Genomic DNA, 16,524 nt, shown 5'->3' on the forward strand with positions numbered 1-16,524 from the left:
GTGACCTTGCAGCTGCACATCTAGAGAAACAGGGTCTTCACAAGGCCTGGGAAAGGAGAAGAGATAAGGCTCACTAGCTGCAGAAAAACAGGCAGTTAATTTTTAAAGGATTCCAGCTCTTCTCTTTCTCAGGAGAAATTGACTTTTCTTATATACAACTGAGTTTCTGCTTACACACATTCTTTAATTTCTTTTAATTCCTGTTCCACCATCTCTACTAAAAATACAAAAATTAGCTGGGCATGGTGATGCACATCTGTAATTCCAGCTACTCAGGAGGCTGAGGCAGGAGAATCATTTGCATGCGAGAGGCAGAGGCTGCAGTGAGTTGAGATGGCGCCACTGCACTCCAGGCTGGGTGACAATGCAAGACTTGGTCTTAAAAAAAAAAAAGAAAGATTTTTCTAATGATAAATTCTTAGACATCAGGCTCAATAGTTTTGCCCAAGATCTCTCTGTCAGCATACCAGGTATGCACACCAACTGTTCTGTGAGTTCACAGAGAATCATACAATACCGGAGCTGCGTGAATTTCAGGCTATACCTTCCTGTCTTCCACCTAATCCTGGAATCCTTAGCAAATGGGAAGACAACCTCTGGCTAGGATTCAAGGCCATCCACAATCTTCAGGCAGCTCTAAATGTTAGACCTCAGTTCTCCGTGACGTTGACCTGATGCTGTCTGTAACGTCCACCCAGTGGTGCAGGCCTGCTTGCCAATTCATCCTGTCCAGATACAAAGTCATCTTTTCCTCAAATCCTTTCATGGTCATGCTAACCCCATCTGCCCAGCCATCCAGACCAGAAACTTGGGAGCCAGCTTCCACGTGTCCTCTGTATCCTCAACACATTTGTGAGTGGATAAATTCTGGTGTTCCCACCTCTGCACAGCTCCCCTGTCCAGGCCTCCTGACAGTTCCCACTGCTGCAGCGAATGTTCTACCCTCACCCTTTCTCAGACTCCCAGGAGCCTCAGAACTGCCGTCCCTGCCTTGGGTCCCTCATCTACTGGCCCTTCGCTTGTTGTTTTGAATCTGCCTGTGGCCTCACTGTGCAATGTTAACATTCAAGGCCCTGACCACTGCCCACCTCTCTGACCATGGTGGCCCCCACATCCACCCCAGCCTCCCCATTAGGGCTTGAAGAACTCAGACTCTTGTCATAGCGGGGCGCCTCCATCCATGCTGGTCCCTCGCCCTGAAATTTCTACATTCTACATTCATCGAAATTGCGTTCAGTCCTCAAGCCTCAGCTCACATGTCACTCATGCTGTAAAATATTCTCTCGTTTTTCTAATGAGAACTGACTGCTTCATAGACCCCTGACAATGGGTTCATTGTCTGCTGTAGCACACACCTTGTCACCTCTGTTTGCTTCTCGTGCTAGGTACCAAATTGTGTGAATACTTTTTTAAATTATTAATTTGAACAAACATATTTATTGATCTTTCATTAATTAACAAAATATTAGTTGAAGCAAAATGGCCCTGGTTCTGCATCCAAAAAGTACCAAAGTCAAGTCCACGTCTTCCTCTACGTACTATGTTTGCCTGAATGTAGGTGACTGTAATAGGAGGATAATGTCTTCCTTCTTTTTTTTTTGAGATGGAGTTTCGCTCTTGTTGCCCAGGCTAGAGTACAGTGGCATGATCTCGGCTCACTGCAACCTCCACCTCCCAGGTTCAAGTGACTCTCTTGCCTCAGCCTCCCAAGTAGCTGGGATTACAGGCACCCGCCACCACGCCCAGCTAATTTTTTGTATTTTTAGTAAAGATGGGGTTTCACTATGTTGGCCAGGCTGGTCTTGAACTCCTGACCTCAGATGATTCCCCCACCTTGCTCTCCCAGAGTTTTGGGATTATAGGCATGAGCCACCATGCCCAGACTTTTTTTTTTTTTTTTTTTTTTTGAGACAGTCTTGCATTGCTGCCCAGGTTGGAGTTGCACAATAATGGCTCATTGTAGCCTTGACCTCCTGGGCTCAAGCGATCCTCCTGCCTCAGCCTCCCCAGTAACTGACACTACACCAGCACCACCACGTTTTTGTATTTTTTGTAGAGATGGGGTGTTGCCATGTTGTCCAGCTGGTCACAAGCTCCTGGGCTCAATGATCCTCCAGCCTTGGCCTCCCAAGTCCTGGGATTACAGGTGTGAGGCACTGTGTCTGGCTCCTATTTTTCCTGATTGGAAGACCCCACATACAATTTCTTGGTCAACTTGAATATTTTAAAGGATATAGATTAAATATCAAGTATCTACTTATTATAATGTATCAGTTAATTCACAAATACATATTTAAAACATTTTAAGTTATAAAATAACGTGTTAATTTAGAAAAACTGCTTTTTGCATTTTATAAATGTTCCATAAAACTTTTCTTTTCCATAAAACAATGTTTTCAAATGCCTTACCTGCCTCTCTAACATCAGTTTTGTTTTTTTTTGTTGTTTTTGGTTTTGGTTTTGGTTTTGGTTTAGTACTCAGCAGTCATCCCGAAATCCTGGGTGAGACTGCATGGAAATGGAAGCTATGCATGCTAAAAGCAACCAGGCACAGGGCATTGGGCCTTACCCCACACACACTTTGGACACTCAATGTCTCTAGACTTCTTGAGCACAAGACAGAAATAAACTTCTTTCTTTAACCCACTGTCATTTCATTTTTTCTGTAACTTGCAGCTGAACTTAATCCTAACCAGTAGACTCTTTTTAAGGCTCTCCTAATGAACGCATTTGGCACCAGTGCTAAATACAATCTTCCCTTCCTGAATTTCTGCATGTCGAATTGCATTTATGACAACTGAGATATGGGTAGGTAGTCATTCCCTTTCAAAATGAAGTGGGCCAGGAGCAGAAGCTCATGCCTGTAATCCTGGCACTTTGGGAGGCTGAGGTGGGAGGAACACTTGAGCCCAGGAATTTGAGACCAGTCTAGGCAATATCGTGAGACTTCGTCTCTACAAAAAAAAAAAAAAATTTTTTTTTTGAGACTGAGTGTCATTCTTGTTGCTCAGGCTGGAGTGCAATGGCGCAATCTCGACTCACTGCAACCTCCGCCTCCCGGGTTCAAGCGATTCTCCTGCCTCAGCCTCCAGAGTAGCTGGGATTACAGGCATGCACTACCACACCTGGCTAATCTTGTATTTTTAGTAGAGACAGGGTTTCTCCATGTTAGTCAGGCTGGTCTCAAACTCCCAACCTCAGATGATCCGCCCGCCTTGGCCTCCCAAAGTGCTAGGATTACGGGCATAAGCCACTGCGCCCGGTCTCCCCCAAAAAATTTTTTTAATTAGCTGAGCATGGTGGTACACACTTATAGTCCCAGCTACCCGGGAGGCTGAGGTGGGAGGATTGCTTGAGCACCAGGGGGTTGAAGCTGCAGTGAACTATGATCATGCCACTGTGCTTCAGCCTGGGTGACAGAGAGAGACCTTATCTCAAAAAAAAAAAAAAAAAAGAGTGTGAATGGAAACAATCTCAACAGTCCTTAACAATAGTACAGAAAAACTGTGGTGTGGCCATATAATGGGATATTACACAGCAATAAAAAGAATTAATTATGGCATATGATAACACGAGAAATTTACAAATATAATATTGAACAAAATAACATTCAAAAATTGACAAAATGTATCTACAATCATAGGAATCAGGATTGTGGTTATACTTGGCTTGTTAGTGCACAGAAAGAGCCGGAGGGGGGATTCTGCGTGCTGGCAATGTTCTATTTATTGATCAAAATGCTGGTTACACGTGGGTTTATGTCATGAAAACTATCTAGCTGCATCCTTGATTAGTGTACTTTTTTGTAAGTATACTTCAATAAGAAGTATGTAGGCCAGACGCAGTGGCTTAAGCCTGTAATGCTAGCATTTTGGGAGGCCAAGGCGAGCAGATTGCTTGAGCTCAGGAGTTCGAGACCAGCCTGGTCAATATAGTGAGACCTTGTCTCTACAAAAAATACATAAATTGTCCAGGCGCAGTGGCTCATGCTTGTAATCCCAGCACTTTGGGAGGCCGAGGCAGGCAGATCACCTGAGGTTGGGAGTTCGAGACCAGCCTGACCAACATGGAGAAATCCCATCTCTACTAAAAATACAAAACTAGCCAGGCATGGTGGTGCATGCCTGTAATCCCAACTACTCGGGAGGCTGAGGCAGGAGAATCACTTGAACCTGGCAGGCGGAGGTTGCAGTAAGCCGAGATTGCACCACTGCACTCCAGCCTGGGCAACAAGAGCGAAACTCCGTCTCAAAAAATAAAAATTAAAAAAATACAATAATTAGCCAAGCATGGTGGCACATGCCTGTAGTCTCAGCTACTCGGGAGGCTGAGGTGGGAGGTTGGCTAGAGCCAGGAGGTTGCAGTGAGCTAGGATCACACCACTGCACTCCAGCCTGGGTGACAGTCAGACCATGTCTCAAAAGAAAAAAAGAAAAGTTTGCTTGAAAAGCAGGCAAATACTTGGCCGAGTGTGGTGGCTCACACCTGTAATCCCAGCACTTTGGGGGGCTGAGGCGGGCGGATCATGAGGTCAGGAGATCAAGACCATCCTAGCTAACACGGTGAAACCCCGTCTCTACTAAAAATACAAAAAAAAAAATCAGCCGGGCGTGGTGGCAGACGCCTGTAGTCCCAGCTACTCGGGAGGCTGAGGCAGGAGAATGGTGTGAACCCGGGAGGCAGAGTTTGCAGTGAGCCGAGATCGTGCCACTGCACTCCAGCCTGGGAAATAGAGCGAGACTCCATCTCAAAAAAAAAAAAAAACAGGCAAATACTCTACACAGATCCAGAGAGCAAAATAAAAATAAAAAAATAAAGTAAGACAAAGCAGACAAAATTAACCTATGGTGATAGAAGGTAAAATAGTAGTTGCCTTAGGGGAAGATGATAATTTATTTGGGGTCCAAAGGGGGCTATGGGTGCAGATCTTGCGGGCAGTTACATGACAGTGGAGAGTGCTCACTTGTAAAACTCCATTGAGATTTCCCTCATGATTTGTGCACCTTTTTATATGTTCCTCTGATTTAAAAGAAAAAATAAACTTAACAAATAAAGTGTGCAGTTCCAGGCTCTATTGCCCTCAGGTCCTTCCACCAACAGAGGGACTGAGAGACCTGAGAGCTGCAGCAGAAATTTTGAAGAGTTTAACAGGTGTTCTCTCTTGAGTGGGCCATTGTGCACATCCTGGAAGGGGGTGGTTATTAAGAATGAGGCAGCCCAGGCGGTCACTATTTGGAGATCCTTCTCAGGTCCTGTGGCAGGCAGAATAATTGCCCTCCAAAGATGTCTACATCATAATTCCCAGAAGCTGGGAATATGTGATCTTAGATGGCAAAGGGAATTAAGGTTGCTAATCAGATGACCTTAAAAAGGGGGAGATGATCCTGGATTACCTAGGTGGGCCAATGTAATCACAAGCGTCCTCAAAAGTAGAAGAGGGGCTGGGGGCGGTGGCTCATGCCTGCAATCCCAGCACTTTGGGAGGCCGAGGCGGACAGATCACAAGGTCAAAAGTTCAAGGCCAGCCTGACTAACATGGTGAAACCCCATCTCTACTAAAAATACAAAAATTAGCCAGGCATGGTGGTTCATGCCTGTAATCCCAGCTACTCAGGAGGCTGAGGCAGGAGAATCGCTTGAACCCAGGAGCCAGAGGGTGCAGTGAGCCGAGATCACACCACTGCATTCCAGCCTGGGCAACAGAGCAAGACTCCGTCTCAAAAAAAAAAAAGTAGAAGAGGTCAGGGCATGGTGGCTCATGCCTGTAATCCCAGCACTTTGGGAAACCAAGGCAGAAGGATTGCTTGAGCCCAGGAGTTGAAGATCAGCCTGGGCAAGATAGAGAGACCCTGTCTCTACAAAAAATGAAAATTAAAAAAAAATTTAGCCAGACATGGTGGCACATCCTTGTAGTCCCAGCTACTTGGGAGCCTAAGTGAGAGGGTCACTTAAACCCGGGAGACTGAGGCTTCAGTGAGCCGTGATCGCACCACTACACGACAGCCCAGGCGACAGGGCAAAACCTTGTCTCAAAAAAGAAAAAAAAAGAAGAAGAAGAAGAAGAAGAAGAAGAGGAAGGCAGAAGAGAGATCTGAGGGGTGGCAGTGAGAGAAAGATGCAGCCTGACATTGCTGGCTTTGAAGATGGAAGCAAACCAAGCAATGTGCGCAGCCTCTGGAAGTTGGAAAAGGCAGGGGAACAAATTCTCCCTGCTGACACCTGGATTTTTAGCCCCATGAGAACCATTTCAGAATTGTGGCCTCCAGAACTGTAAGATAATAAATCTGTGTTTTAAGTCACTAAGTTTGTGCTAACTTGTTACAACAGCAGTAGGAAACTAGTACAGACACCGTCTGGGAATCTCAGGGAGGTCAAACGTCACTAGAGTGATTTGCTTCACAGAGATCTTGATCTGGACATGGGGGCGTTTTTTCTATTTCACTAGAAATGGAGGAGGAGAAGCAGCTAGAAAAGTCAGCAAATGCTGTTGATGGGGCAACAGAGACTGTTCTAAGGGCCAAAGTTGAGGGTTACTGGCCAGGTGTGGTGGCTCACGCCTGTAATCTCAGCACTTTGAGAGGCTGAGGCAAGAGGATCACTTGGACAAAGGAGTTCGAGACCAGCCTGGACAACATGGCAAGACCCTGTCTCTGTAAAAAAAACTTTTTACAAAAGTCTAAAAAACAAACAAATTTGAAGGTTACTCAAGGGGAGGGAGAAAGCCCAAAAAGGACAGGAAGGAGCCACTTCTGAACTGAGTTTCAAGAAGCTCTGGGCTGACAAACGGAGATTTGATCCTTAGCCTTGACCCCTCTGGTCTTGAGCTTTTGGTCTTTAAGACATGTGAAAACAGCCGAGCATGGTGGTTCACACCTGTAAACTCAGCACTTTGGGAGGCTGAGTCAGGTAGATCATGAGGTCAGAGTTTGAGACTAGCCTGGCCAACACGGTGAAACCCTATCTCTACTAAACATACAAAAATTAGCAGGGCATGGTGTTGCAACTTGGGAGGCTGAGGTAGGAGGATTGCCTGAACCTGGGAGGCAGAGGTTGCAGTGAGCAGAGATTGTGCCACTGCACTCCAGCCTGGGCAACACAGAGAAACTCTGTCTTGGGAAAAAAAAAAAAAAAAGAAAAAAAAGACATGTGAAAACAAACTCAACTGGGAGGGTACAGGGAGAAGCCCTAAACAGAGGTGAGCTAAAACTCTTTGATTTAGATCATTTTCTGTAATACTCTAATATTTCTTTCTTTTTTCTAAATAGTTTTTCTTACCATCATGCCCAATCTAATACTCTAATATTTCTGGCAGATAGAATAATATGCCAAAGATGTCTATGGCCTAATCCCCAGACTGCGTTGCCTTACATGGCAAAAGGGACTTTGGGCCGGGTGCAGTGGCTCACGCCTGTAATCCTAGGACTTTGGGAGGCCAGAGTGGGCAGATCACCTAAGGTTAGGAGTTCCAAACCAGTGTGGCCAATACAGTGAAACCCCACCTCTACTAAAAACATAAAAAATTAGCCAGGCGTGGTAGTTCATGGCTGTAATCCCATCTATTTGGGAGGCTGAAGCAGGAGAACACTTGAACCTGGGAGGCGGAGGCTGCAATGAGCCGAGATCACGCCACTGTACTCTAGCCTGGGCGATAGAACGAGACTCTGTCTTGAAAAAAAAAACGGGGGGACTTTGGAGATGTGATTGACTTAGGAATTCTTTTTTTTTTTTTTGAGACGGAGTCTCGCTCTGTCGCCCAGGCTGGAGTGCAGTGGCGCAATCTCGGCTCACTGCAAGCTCCGCCTCCCGGGTTCACGCCATTCTCCTGCCTCAGCCTCTCCGAGTAGCTGGGACTACAGGCGCCCGCCACCACGCCCGGCTAATTTTTTCTATTTTTAGTAGAGACGGGGTTTCACCGTGGTCTCGATCTCCTGACCTCGTGATCCGCCCGCCTCGGCCTCCCAAAGTGCTGGAATTACAAGCGTGAGCCACCGCGCCCGGCCCAGATTTTCTACGTATGGTTTTGTAAGAGGGAGACAGGAGAGTCCGGATGGGGAGGAGGGTCAGAAGATGCTGTTACTGGCTTTGGGGATGGAAGAAGGAACCAGGAGCCAAGAAATGCAGTCAGGTTTTAGAAGTCAGAAAGTGAAAGACATTTTCCCAAGAGCCTACAAAAGGAACCACAGAGCCCTGCTGACACCTCGATTTTAGCTCTATGAAATCCATTTCAGAGTTCTGAACTTCAGAACCGCAAGATAACAACTTTGGGTTGTTTTAAGCCACTACGTTTGTGAAATTTGTTATAGCAGCAATAGGCAACTAATACAACAACGTAAAATAACTACAGGGTATCCCCATGGGCAGTGAGCCCCACTTTCCATAAGTAGATAAAGGTTCCTCTGACAGTACTTTTAGAATAACTTTCCAAAAATGTTAGCTGATCCACCTGCTCAGCCACTGATTTTTACATGCAGGTATTTTGTGAAATTTTCCATTTCAATTGACTCACTTTGAGTACTTTACACCCTTCACACACTGCTGGATAAATTCACATTAATTATTTCATTTAACCCTTACAACAACCCTATGACATAGTATCATGCCCATTTGACAGATGATATAACCGAGGCTCAGACAATAATAGTAAGTATAGCTAACAAATATTGAGCATTTATTCTGAGCTAGGCACTGAACACGTGTTAACTAATTTAATTCTCCCAAAAAATCTTATTCTTCGTTTACAGATGAAGAAACAGATGTCAGGCACAGAGAGTCTAAGTAACTTTCCAAAATCTTTGCAGGTATGAGGGGCTTGAACTGCAACCCAGGTCCTTCGGGCGCCAAGAGCAGTGTGCTTTGGGTTGTACCCCAACTCCATCTCATCCATGTCAAAGCCACTGTCACAGTCATTACCACCAATGACTGACAACAGCCCAGCCCTGCCATTCCATCTGAGCCCCCTTCAGGCTGTGGTGGCTGTCTGCCGAGCCACATGGCAGGGTTCAAGGATGGCCCCCTGGGCTGAAGCTCCAAGTGGCAAGTTGTCCCTTGGAAGGACCTCCCTGGCACCATTCACTAGCAACAGCAATGACATTCCCCATTCTCCCCTTGGCATGTGCTCAGCCTCCCTCTTTCCCTGGCCCTCCTGAGTTATCTTGCCATATGCTTTAAACAGGGGAGTCCTCCATAGCTTCCCTAGAAGACGGGGAATCCCTGGAAGGGACGCTCCTGCATGTGCTACAGATCAGAGGGCAGCGAGTGCCAGGGGCAGCACTAGAGGCTCTCTGCCAACTTGACTGGTCTTAAACCACTCACCTCTCCCACTGCTAGTCCAGCCTCACACCCAACACCTTGCTCAGGCCAGTGTTATACCCGTCACACCCTCTTCAGCCTGCTTTTCCTGAGGCCTAAGCCCGTCTCTCCCCCTTTTCGTCTACCCACCTCACTCCTTGCCCTCTCTTAGGTGCCAGTCAGAACGGTTTCTAGATAAACTGTAGAATTATTTTTCCAGAACCTCCGATGGCTGTCTTATTTCAAAGAGCAAACATCTCTCCTTTTCTTTAAATCTCAGGCCACACTTTTAACTACCTTTTGCTAAACAAGGACATATGGCACTCGCTGATAAGAGCTTAGGGCATAACCGCTGCTAGAAGGTGTTTCAGATTTGGACTCTGCTCTGACACCTCCAACAAGCAAGCTCAGGCCTTGGTGGCCCTGGGTTGCCTGGGAACAAGAAACCCCAGAGCCCCGATTTATAGAAGACAGTGTCCTGGTAACTTGGGGGCCTGAGATTGAATTCTATTGGCAGAAATAAAAGTAAAAAGTGTGGACAGATAGGAAAATGCAAGGTGAAGAGCCACAAGTATCTCGTTCTCCACAGAGGATTCTAAGCGCCAAGTTTCAGGGGCTGAGAGGAAACATTCCCGGCCATAAACCCATCTTGGTATTTTGACATGGTTTTATGAGGTTGTCCCTTTGGAAGCAAGCAGGGAGAACTGCGCCGGTGTGGACTCCTGCATGGAAATACCAGTTGAATACACGTGGCTTATCTGCCACCCTCACGTACCCGTGGAGAGCCTCTCTTTCTGAACTGGGGAAGAGGTGCATTCACTGTTCATAGCAGCTCCTTGCTATTTCTGCAAAGACAAGCCATGGAGCTCACCTGATTTTAGAATGCTCCTGGAAATGTTCTAAGGACTTTACTTGCCATATCTTTTTTTTTCTTTTGAGACGGAGTTTAGCTCTTGTTGCCCAGGCTGGAGTGCAATGGCACGATCTCGGCTCACTGCAATCTCCGCCTCCTGGGTTCAAGCGATTCTCCTGCCTCAACCTCCCGAGTAGCTGGGATTACAGGCATGCGCCACCAAGTCTGGCTAATTTTATATTTTTAGTAGAGACGGGGTTTCTCCATTTTGGTCAGGCTGGTCTCGAACCCCTGACCTCAGGTGATCCGCCCACCCAGGCTTCCCAGAGTGCTGGCATGACAGGCGTGAGCCACCGCGCCCGGCCGCCATATCTCCTTTAGTGCTCACAGCTCTGTGAGTATTACCATCCTCATTAGACAGATGAGGAAACTGTGGCATACTTGGGTACCTTCAAGTTATCAACCCTGTAAACTTCACAGCTGGGGTCGAAACCCAAGCAGGCTGACCTCAGTCTCTGCTCTCGACCACGGGTCCCTGAAGTCTCTTGACTGCCCCATTCCTTAAAGGCTGATTGTAAGTGTGCTTGGTGCGGATGCATTGTGGCTTCCTGATTTATGACAAATTGAAACTTGGTCAATTGGGTTTGTTCAGGGTGGGAGCGAGTGTCCCTGAGGAGAGCACCTTCCTGTGCCCCCAGTCCTGCAGACCCTACCAGGCACAGTCCCCATTTCTCTGTCCTCTCCCCAAACGGCTCCAAACTGTTCTGGGGTTTCTAGCAACTACCACAAAATGCCTTCCCCTTTCTCTCCCTCTTCCACAATATAGGGAAGCTGGAGCTTTAGCTGCCATAGAGACCCAAGAACAAAATCCAGATGACACGAGCATGAAAATACCAGGTTCCGAAGACGGAAGAGGGAGCCATCAGCTGTCCGTGGAATAGGAACCACCCCGCATACCCGCTCAACAGGTCTCCCTTTCCCTGGGTCGCGGTGGCCGGGGTCTGGGCGTCCCCTCTGCGGGCCACAGCGCCCCCACGGGGCACTCCGGGGAGGCTGCGGAGCGGCTCGTCCTGCGCAGGGAGCGCGCCCAGCTCTCCCGGCCGGGGTGGCGGGACTTCTCCCGCCGAGGGGTCGGGCAGCGCCGCCCTCCCTCTCCCGCTGTCCTCGGAGGGGTCGAAGGCGCCTCGGAGGGGGCGCCGGGGCGCTGGGGGCTGCAGTGCGGGCCTGGGGAGGGCGCCTGCGCGTCGGGCAGCCCAGGCTCGGTATGTCTGTCGGTGGGTCGGTCCGCCTGCACCTCGAGGCCGCCCGGCCGCGCAGAGCCAGGGGAAAGCGCGCCGCGCTCACCTGCAGCCGCCGGCGCCTGGGAAGCGAGGCAGGGGCGCAGCCACCCGGGTCTTCCTCGTCGGCCTCTTCGCCTCGCCGAGGGCCGCAGCTCTCCTCGGGGATCGCTCGTGGGAGGCGAGGACGGAGCCCCAGCCTCTGCCTCTGCCTCTGTCTCCGCCGCCGCCGCTTGCTCCAAGTCCCATCCCAGAGCGCTCCCTTCGCTCGCTGGCTGCCTGGGAGGCGCTGGGCAAGAGCGGGCGGGCGGCTGGGGAGGCGGTGCCGCGGCGAGGGTTGGGAGCGGGCCGGGCGGAAGGAGGGGTGTCCTCTTTGGGGATGGGGAAGGCGCGGAGAGGGAGCGGAGGCGAGGGCGGCCCCACCCTGTGGGCAGCCCGGGGAGCTGGGCACTCTGGCGGCGCGCCCTGCCTGCTGCCACCTGGCTCCACTCTGTCCGTGCCTGAGCCCAGGCGGGCATCAGACTCCAGGGGTCCTGAGCCGCAGGCACAGAACACAGGCAGCTTTAGGGGCCTGTCGGGGTGGGAGTGCGGGGAGGGGTCTTCTGGGGGAAAGGAGACATGGCAGGAATCTTATATCCAGAACTTGGGGTCATGATCTGCGGGACGCACCCACTGACGCGGGGATGGAGAAAAAAGTGGTGAGAATTGGGCTAATTGATGACAAGCGCCAAGAGCTGTCTTGCCAGTGCCCAGAGCACCCCACCAGTGCCAGTTCATATTAACAGAGCGTCCACTGGCTGGGGACCAGGCCTGGGGTGGGGAGGAGGTAAAGATGCCAGGATGGAGAGGAGACAAAAATCCTACCCCGAGGGAGCAGGGAAAGTCTAGTTCAGACAAGACTTTTGAAATTATGAGCAGAGACATTTGCAACTTTGCAAAATGGAGGAACCTCACCTTGGATGTCCCCATGGAGCCTTGGAGGGATGCAGAAGACAGGATTGGCCAGCGACAGTCGAAGTGGCCGGCACCCCACTCTACCAGCTCCCCATTTCCTAGAGGCTGGGGTGAGTGGATGTATAACAGACCGGGATATCTCCTATAAAGCTCCAAAATTCTGTTCCCAAACCACTAACCAACGCACCCAGTTCAGGTTTTTTTTGTTTTGTTTTTTTTGAGACGGAGTCGCCCAGGCTGGAGTGCAGTGGCGCGATCTCGGCTCACTGCAAGCTCTGCCTCCCGGGTTTACGCCATTCTCCTGCTTCAGAGTAGCTGGTACTACAGGCGCCTTGCCACCACGGCCGGCTAATTTTTTTTTTGTATTTTTAGTAGAGACGGGGTTTCACCGCGTTAGCCAGGATGGTCTCGATCTCCTGACCTCGTGATCCGCCCGCCTCGGCCTCCCAAAGTGCTGGGATTACAGGCGTGAGCCACTGCGCCAGGCCCCGGTTCAGGTTTTAACAGGCTACCAGCAGAGGCAGCAGCACTAACTAGTTTCAAAACCTCTGGATGTGCCACAGTCTGATAATTTGTGCTTTGGGCGGACTTTGTTTTGTAATTAACCATCACTCCTATTTGATGATAGAGTTGATTTCTGAAATATGAATAAAAGCCACGTTCAAAATCAATTCTTCAGAAAAGCTCCAGGAGGGGTAATTAAAATTCCAGCCATGAAGCAAGGGGTTAACATACTCGAGCCATCAGGCAAGTCAATGATACCTTAATACCAAGAAAGAATTGTGGATTCCTGTTCCTTTACCCAGTACCTTAAGCCCACTGGGCACTCTCGGCTGCCTGCACTGATCAGAAATAGTTTTTTTGTTATGTCTTTGGGAGGAGGTAGGTGGAGGTCAGAAAGCAGAGGAAAGTCTTCAGGAAATGTTTGGTCTCTGAAGTCTTGGATCCCATAGAAGAAAATTCTTCTTGAGTCTGGGCCAGTGAAAATCCCCTAGGAACTTGGGAAGTTGAGCTACGGTTTATGGAAACTTAAATTTAAAATGTGTCGACTTATTCCAAGACACCAGTGTGATCCAGTAATTTACCAGGAAAACAATAACAATCCCCAAACCCTTCCAAATTGTGAGGAAATTGTAATTTAGTAACTGATTCCAGTGACTCTGGTGTATGCCAATTAAAATGAGTGTTTTCCCCCCAGGGAGTTCTATTGGAATTCTTCAGAATAGTTAATCTATGTACAAATTACACTTGGGGCCAAGTCAAATAGGTCAAATGAGTTGTTCTACCTTGTGGGATGATCTTCAGGTCTGCCAGAAAAAAATGAAGGAAAAGCAAGTTCAATGTCCTGAAATATAAAGTCAGAACAAACAATGAAATGATTTCTGGGTTACCTTCAGGATGAATTGCAAGTTGATAATTAAGACTATAGGTTAGGGAAAGGCCAAAATTGCCTTTTCTGCTAGAGGTCCTGCCATGTGCTAGATGTACAGAGAACCTTATTCAGAAGTGTGGGGTTAAGATTTTTAGTTCTGGGACTGGGCGATGTCTCACACCTGTAATCCCAGCACTTTGGGAGGCTGAGGCGAACGGATCACTTGAGGTCAGGAGTTCTAGACCAGCCTGGTCAACATGGTGAAACCCCGTCTCTACTAAAAATACAAAAGGTAGCCGGGTGTGATAGTGGGCGCCTATAATCCCAGCTACTCAGGAGAATCGCTTGAACCTGGGAGGCGGAGGTTGCAGTGAGCTGAGATTGTGCCACTGCCCTCCAGCCTGAGCAACAAAGCTAGAGTCCATCTCAAAAAATAAAAATAAAAATTAATAATAATAATACAAAAATTAGCTGGGTGTAGTGGCACACGCCTGTAATCTCAGCTACTCGGGAGCCCGAGGCTGGAGAATCACTTAAACATGGGAGGCGGACGTTGCAATGAGCCGAGATTGCACCACTGCACTCCAGACTCGGTGACAGAGTAAGACTCTGTCCCAAAAAAAAAAAAAAAGATGTTCGGTTCCTATGTGGGCACTCATGTAAGCAGACAAAAATGAGGTATGTATTATCTGAAAACTCCTAAGAGCTCACGAGTTAACTGGAATTGGTATCTGTTTAAACTAATCACAACCTGAGTAGCTATACTTGGGACCAACTCTCAGTTCTCTATCTCCACGTAGTCAATTGTGGAGTAAGGATTTGGGCTGGGGGAGTCATTTGACCCAGGCCTCACACTCGTGAACAGCCTCGAATATAGACTTTAAACATAAGCATCCCTTTGCTCCTTGTAAACATTAGAACTTTTTGTTTTGCATTAGAATCCTTCTTACTTGAGACCTAGCTATCTGGCCTAGAGGGCAGATTGAAATGAGACTGTCAAATCCAAAGGGGATCAGAGTACAGTATAAGGAAACTGAAGAACAGACAGGTTGCCTCACGGACCTATAAACCTAAAATAAAGCTCTACTGAATTCATGAGGAGACATGTAAAATTGCAATGTCATCTCACGTGCCCTGTTTCCCTAGGTGACAGACAGTGTTTGAGTCCCATGTAAACTATTAGAGCTCCTCCCTGTCTCCCTCAAGTAGAAGGCCAGGAGAGGAAACATCATATCCGGCCAGCTGCCCATTTGTTGGAGCTGGAGATGCAGGGTTAAGGGAATGTTGCAAGGTAGTGGATGAGCTTGGACTCCAGCCCAGGGAAGGGAACCCTGTAGGCAGGGCAGAGCTCCCTTTGGGATACCCCATCTACATGGACAGCTGGGTCCATGTCCAGAGGGTTCCTTTGAGGACAGGCTGACTGATGGCACCATTGTCCCAGGTGACATAATTTCTTTCTTTTTCTTTTTGGCATATGAACATTTATTACTACAGTGTTTTCACCATTAAAATTTATGATCTTGGTCTTTCCTTCTTGCCTTTGTGTAGGGCCAAAAAACATAGGCTGCTTTGACAACCTGAAAGCGAACTCTAGAAATATCACCAACAGCATGACCTTTTTGACCAAATCCAGCAACCAGAACTTTATGGTTTTCCTCAATAAGTTTCAAGCAACCATCACTGAGTATAAAGGCTGTGATTTTCTTGCCATCCTTGATCCACTGGATCCTGACACTCTTCCTAATGGCAGAATTTGGCTTTTTGGCTTCAACTCCTACTTTTTCCAGCACAATTCGTTTTGCGTGAGAAGCACCTCCAAAAGGGTTGGCCTTCAGGGCTGTGCCCAAATGGGCTTTCTTGTACTGTTTATCATGCCACTTCTGATCTTGTCGGTGACTACAGAGCCTCCTAGCAGTACGAAGTCCACGACACTCGCCCATCCTGCCAGCGCTACGGGCCTGAGCAAAAGAGAGAAGCAGCTGTCCCAGGTGAAGTAATTTCTAAATAAACATATCCCATCTTGGAAAGACAGGATGAAAGCGATCAGGAAAAAACTACAGCAAGTTGAAAATTTGTTCAAGAAAACAATACTCATTTCAAAGGGGACTCAAATGTTTTTATGTGATTTTGACTTGGACCATGAGCTCCTGACGACAGGGACTGGGCCTTTTGCTTATTTATAGATCTTGCCCTATGCCATGCTGTAGAAGGGACTGGGTTACACTGGCTCTAACCAGGATTTTAGAGCCTTACAGTTTTGTGGAATCAGATTGATGCAGCTTCCTATCAAGGATGAGATAAGGCCTGGCACAGTGGCTCATGCCTAACATGTCAGCCCTTTAGGAGACCTAGGCAGGAGGATCACTTGAGCTCAGGAGTTCAAGACCAGCCTGAGCAACACAGTGAGACCCCCATCTCTGCAAAAAATTTAAAAATTAGCTGGATGTGGTGGCATGTGCCTGTAGTCCCAGCAATTTGGGAGGCTGAGATGGGAGGATCACTTGAGCTGGGGAGGTCGAGGCTGCCATGAGCTGTGATTGCACCACTGCACTCCAGACTCCAGCCTAAGCAACAGAGCAAGACCCTGTCTCAGATTTTAAAAAAGAGAGAGATAGGCCGGGCGTGGTGGCTCACACCTGTAATCCCAGCACTTTGGGAGGCCAAGGCGGGTGGATCACAAGGTCAGGAGATCAAGACCATCCTGGCTAACACAGTGAAACCCCGTCTCTACTAAAAATACAAAAAATTAGCCGGGCGTGGTGGCGGGCACCTGTAGTCCC

The 16,524-nt window shown here is 48.3% G+C and overlaps 1 pseudogene across 1 annotated transcript; it reads right to left on the minus strand.

Annotated features, from left to right (window-relative positions):
* Nucleotides 1-15,256: 15,256 nt before the first annotated feature.
* On the minus strand, nucleotides 15,257-15,724 carry LOC100579948 (annotated as a pseudogene). Its single transcript, XR_004026235.1, has one exon. The product of XR_004026235.1 is annotated as a 40S ribosomal protein S23 pseudogene (transcript).
* Between the last annotated feature and the right edge of the window lie 800 nt (nucleotides 15,725-16,524).

This window comes from Nomascus leucogenys, chromosome 16 (assembly GCF_006542625.1).
Source record: "Nomascus leucogenys isolate Asia chromosome 16, Asia_NLE_v1, whole genome shotgun sequence".
In the NCBI taxonomy this organism is placed as follows: domain Eukaryota; kingdom Metazoa; phylum Chordata; class Mammalia; order Primates; family Hylobatidae; genus Nomascus; species Nomascus leucogenys.